At 30.5% G+C, this 6,000-nt stretch overlaps 1 protein-coding gene across 5 annotated transcripts in view; it reads right to left on the bottom strand.

Annotated features, from left to right (window-relative positions):
- Positions 1–2,103: 2,103 nt before the first annotated feature.
- The window catches only part of LOC134683266 (cleavage and polyadenylation specificity factor subunit 6-like), a 42,156-nt gene continuing 38,259 nt past the window's right edge, over positions 2,104–6,000 (bottom strand). For all 5 annotated transcript variants that reach the window (XM_063542450.1, XM_063542452.1, XM_063542454.1 and 2 more), the window contains one exon: positions 2,104–2,600. The gene's annotated coding sequence lies outside the window, so the exon portion shown is untranslated. The remainder of the gene's footprint in view (positions 2,601–6,000) is intronic.

Below are 6,000 nucleotides of genomic sequence, written 5' to 3'. Positions count from 1 at the left end.
TACCTTAGCCGTATTTGGCACAACTTTTTGGAATTTTGGGTCCTCAATGCTCTTCAACTTTGTATTTGTTTGGCTTTTCAACTATTTTGATCTGAGCGTCACTGATGAGTCTTATGTAGACGAAACGCGCGTCTGGCGTATAAAATTATAATCCTGGTACTTTTGATAACTATTTACACCACTGGGTCGATGTCACTGCTGTTGGACGTTTCGTCCCCGAGGGTATCACCAGCCCAGTAGTCAGCACTTCGGTGTTGACATGAATATCAATTATATGGTCATTTTTATAAATTTTCTGTTTACAAAACTTTGAATTTTTCGAAAAACTAAGGATTTTCTTACCCCAGGAGTAGATTACCTTAGCCGTATTTGGCACAACTTTTTGAAATTTTGGGTCCTCAATGCTCTTCAACTTTGTATTTGTTTGGCTTTTTAACTATTTTGATCTGAGCGTCACTAATGAGTCTTATGTAGACGAAACGCGCGTCTGGCGTATAAAATTATAATCCTGGTACTTTTGATAACTATTTATACCACTGGGTCGATGTCACTGCTGTTGGACGTTTCGTCCCCGAGGGTATCACCAGCCCAGTAGTCAGCACTTCGGTGTTGACATGAATATCAATTATATGGTCATTTTTATAAATTTTCTGTTTACAAAACTTTGAATTTTTCGAAAAACTAAGGATTTTCTTACCCCAGGAGTAGATTACCTTAGCCGTATTTGGCACAACTTTTTGGAATTTTGGGTCCTCAATGCTCTTTAACTTTGTATTTGTTTGGCTTTTTAACTATTTTGATCTGAGCGTCACTAATGAGTCTTATGTAGACGAAACGCGCGTCTGGCGTATAAAATTATAATCCTGGTACTTTTGATAACTATTTACACCACTGGGTCGATGCCACTGCTGGTGGACGTTTCGTCCCCGAGGGTATCACCAGCCCAGTAGTCAGCACTTCGGTGTTGACATGAATATCAATTATATGGTCATTTTTATAAATTTTCTGTTTACAAAACTTTGAATTTTTCGAAAAACTAAGGATTTTCTTACCCCAGGAGTAGATTACCTTAGCCGTATTTGGCACAACTTTTTGGAATTTTGGGTCCTCAATGCTCTTCAACTTTGTATTTGTTTGGCTTTTTAACAATTTTGATCTGAGCGTCACTGATGAGTCTTATGTAGACGAAACGCGCGTCTGGCGTATAAAATTATAATCCTGGTACTTTTGATAACTATTCACTTTATTATAGTTTGTTTCTGTGTCCTTTCATTTTTGTGTTGTTCTTTTTCTCTTATATTCGATGTGTTTCCCTCAGTTTTAGTTTGTAACCCAGATTTGTTTTTTTCTCAATCGATTTATGAATTTTGAACAGCAGTATACTTGTCTTGCCTTTATTTAGACCCTAATCAACATATAGCTCGACTTTTATTTTATAGACATCTATGATGTTGAAAACAATATAACCTCTAAATGTCTTGATTGTGTGGTTTGGGTTGTCGTGTGTTTGTCATTATTAAGACTTATATTGTAATAGAATATGAATGGTCAATAAATCTGGTGGAACATACATTTTGTACAGTTGACGGTCTTGCTACATTTTTGGCTGTATATTTTATTCTAATAGCTTCATCTTTTGTGAAAATGTATGTTTTTTAATGGAAACCCAAAACATTCATGAACTACTTAGTGAGAACTGATTCATCTTGGTTTAATTCATTTATGTACAAAATTATAGTGATATTCAATGGAATAATTAGACAGACACGTGAACAGGACACACATAATGTCTATCCACATATTGTGAGACAACAATTAAACAAGTGATGCAAGGCAACAAATGAAAACAAAAGAGAATTGAGGCATGACCTTCACTTTAAATGACAGACAAGCATTCAAACAAACCATAAAATAGGTCAAGCTGTAAGACGTTCATCTTAAAACAGTTATGGCACCCATGTTTAGAAGAGTAATGTTCATACATGCAATTGAACTACAATCTGAATCATAACTTCATCCCAGATCTGAAGCCTCAGCAGATGGTAAAGACCTAAGCCAAGAAGATATCATACCCTTTATACCTTTTCCATAAAAAATAAGTCGTTGTTTTACTACATTTATTTCTGATGGATGTTAAAAAAAATAAAATATCTTTCCTTGATGGGGTAAAATGCTGAAAAGAAAATTTGTTTTAAATATTCTTCAGAATTCATAATCAATGTAGCAATTCATTTTATATCCAATCGTTTAATTAAAATCCACTTCTTTTCCTGTGTAAAACTTATCCAGAATAAAGTTGTAACTCCTAACAGAATATCTTCTTCTTTTCCATTTGTAGATTTTCATCTGTTCTGTTTTCCACTGTGTCTTTGAATAGATGATCTATGATGAGTTGATGAGTTGATTCACATGATGCGATGAAGTGATGTATTCTATGATGTCTTTTAGTTCAAATGTCACATGTCTAAACAATTAGCTATATACATCAATGAAAACATCTAGAGGTCTGAGAATTTTTTTTATAAACACTTTCACGAAGCAGAATAAATTACCATACATAATCTGATAATTAAGGATGAACCTTGTACATGTCTTTTTACCTACAAATAGAGTACAGGAGCCATTTTTAAAATCCATAAATATATATACTGTAATAAATTATACTTTACCTTCCTTCTGAAAAAAATCATTTTAGCTAAAACACATTTATGTACAATATAATATTCTATATGTTAACAAAGAATAGTAATATACAACACAAACTAAACTTATAGTTATAAACATCATTATTTAATCTGGCTGCAGTTGATCACATATTATTTTGTTGGGAATTTCTTTAACTCATTTCCCTTAATCTTAGTATCAATGATAGTACATCTGGCCTTGTGCTCATTTTTGGAGTACAAATAGTGTACTAAGACTGGGAACTTAACCAATTAGAATGCTGGATTTGGTGCTCCATTACAAAATTTGTACTATGAGAACGAAGTTAACTTTGATGATCATAGGCAAGTCAAGTGGAAAAATGTCATTTACAGTTGCATTTTTTTTATTTGTATTTTAATTAAAAGGGTTGTGGGTGTAATTTCTGACAAGGACACTAAATTTAGACAAATTTACAACAGAAAAAACATCAAAACTCTGACAGTAGTGTTTAGTGTCAATAATAATTACTTACATGATTTTATAATTGTTATCATTGTATAACAACATTTAAAAAAAAGAGGGAGATAACAGCGAAAAGGGGACAATAAAAACCCTTTATAACAGACAACACCATGACCAACAAGAAAATCAATGAAAAGAAAATTACCAATACACTGAAACTTAATATTGAAAACCACAAACCTCACTAAAATAGGATGACATAATGATTGAATCATAATGCAGCCTGTTTAAATAATGATGTAATACAATCAAATATAACATTAAGACATATAAACATATGATAAAACTAAGAGATTTCCAAAAACAATGGCATGGTTATATATTCCGGGGATTTTTTTCTTTTTCTTCTTTGACTATATAAAATTGGTTAAAGTCAAATAAATTATTAAAAAATAAATGGAATTTGTCAACATGCCAATATTTCTGAAAGATTATTCATCCTTAAAATATCAGGCTAGTTTAGTATAATCATTTATAACTTGCACAACTATATTTATACATAGTACAAGGATGGTTTCTTATTTAATAAAAGACTTACTCTTTTTGACAATTTCTGATTGAATAGTCAATTTACCAATAGAAATACTTTTAAACATACTGTAAACCAAATTATTTTCATGGATACTTTATTTCACGTTTTACCCTTTCTTGACCACTTCGAGGCTATTTAATTTCGCAATTCTCTGATATACTTGATGAAGTTTATTAAGCAAAGATATAAGATTGACATATTCGCGATGATTAATATTCACGTTATTTTTTTACTCACGAAAGTCGTGAAAATAAATCGCTCGCGAAAATAAGTTGGTTTACAGTAATGAGCATTTCATTGAATCCTTTTTCACACTTTAGTAAATAGTTAATTCATTATTACATTTTTAGGGTGTAAATAAGGCAAAGTATATCCAGATAAACCAAATTGCCATAATAAATAAATTGTCTTCTATGTTGTTCAGATTAAGTTAACATTTAGTTGGTTTTTTTTTTATTTTAAACAATGCAACACTGATCTGCTAGGTGGTGAATACTTTAAACCACAATTAATTCTAAACACATAGCTAAACAGAAACATAACTTCAGTAAATTAATTATATAGTCAAACGGTTTAATCATAAATGTCACAAGAAAACATTGCAATAACGATATCCCAATTATATAGCACCAAGCAACTATTGATAAATCACACTATGTTATGGACATAAATACTCAATATCATTCATCAGGGTTTTTTCAGAATTATATTAAGATTTTCTAACCTTAAGAATGTATGATTGAAAACACTACATATATCAAAGACATCCATTTAAACAAAGAAGCCATTAATTGATCTCTTATTATTGAACACACTTTTTGGGAAATTGAATTCTTCAAGCATTTAAGCTGGAAATGGTAATTAAAGGTAACATTAGTAAACAAAATCATAAACATAACCATTTTTTCTGCACCAAATACACATTAAGACAACCCATGTCTCTTCTGTGATGTCCAAGGCCAAAAATTTGGAAATCCCTAACAATTTTAAGGGTAACCCCTAAATATCCTTTACATAAAGGAAAAGCCTGTAATGCCAAGGCTTACACAAAGAGCCATTATATAATGATTATTATAATAATGTTTTATAAATTATGTCTTACTATCTATTTACATGGTAGGAAATGCATGCAGAGCAGGAGACATTTACCTTGGGGAGGCACCAAATGCACAATTTTTGAGATTTTAACATCTTTAAACTACTGTTGCCTATTTTAACTACAACAATAAAGTTAAATATTTCTAGTCAACTTTTTCTTTTTTAAAATAGAACATTTTCTTTTTTGTCTGGTGGTAAAGATTTACATTCTTCCTAGGTTACGAGTGTAATTTCCTCACATGTCAGCATGATTTTCAAATACTTTAAACAATAAAATACACGATAAATAACATAAACTAACAAAGTAAGGAATATTAGATTCAAATAAGCATCTCTGAGATCAAATTATTGATAAGAACGGCACAAAAATAAAACAGTACAATAATTTGTAGATCTTTCAGGAATTAACAAAAGAAATAAAGAATATAAATTCTTGCACATTGTGGACAAATTCATCCACCATTTGTATCCATAAGGTATTTCAAGCGATAACATAGAAAAACAAGTTAAATTGTCAATTAAGGCGCCTAGAATTCAACAGCATAAAAACAAAAGAAAAAAATCTCAACAAGTAAAGATTACAAGGAACCTAAGCATACCAGAATTCTTAATATATAAATATCAGCCTGTACTGACAGTCTTTCATTTGATTACACAACACTTTTGTAATAAGATTATATGTGTCTTTATTAATTAAACTCAAATAAACTCTTGATTTTCAATGTTGATGCTGTATTTACAATTTCAAAAAATAAATTTGGTTTTGTGAGATTTTTACATATCGAGGGGCTGGGCTGTGGATTGAGAATTTTATTTACTTTAATTAACTATCATAATTGTTATAAAAAAAAACACCACATAAAATCAAAAAGCTTACCAATTACCTATGTAGTGTTTTTCTTCTTGATATATCACACAATCTCTATAGATACCCATCCCAAACATTATTTTTATGTTACCAGCTTATCTTATCAACTAAAATTCACACAACATGCATAGATACACACAAATCAATTACACTGGAATCTTTCACATTTATCTCAGATCATACATAAAACATTTCTTAGTTGTACAACTATCAAACATTCTAACAGTGAAAAAATATTTCAACAAATACTGCAATAAAAACACTTAAAACTCTTACAAGAATGATTCCCTTCAAAACACTAGACATTCTTAAGTATAATTTATAATGCAGCAAG

The sequence above is a fragment of the Mytilus trossulus genome, chromosome 9, assembly GCF_036588685.1.
Source record: "Mytilus trossulus isolate FHL-02 chromosome 9, PNRI_Mtr1.1.1.hap1, whole genome shotgun sequence".
NCBI lineage: Eukaryota > Metazoa > Mollusca > Bivalvia > Mytilida > Mytilidae > Mytilus > Mytilus trossulus.
Note: the sequence above shows the minus strand (reverse complement) of the source record. Positions and strands in the feature narration are given on the sequence as shown.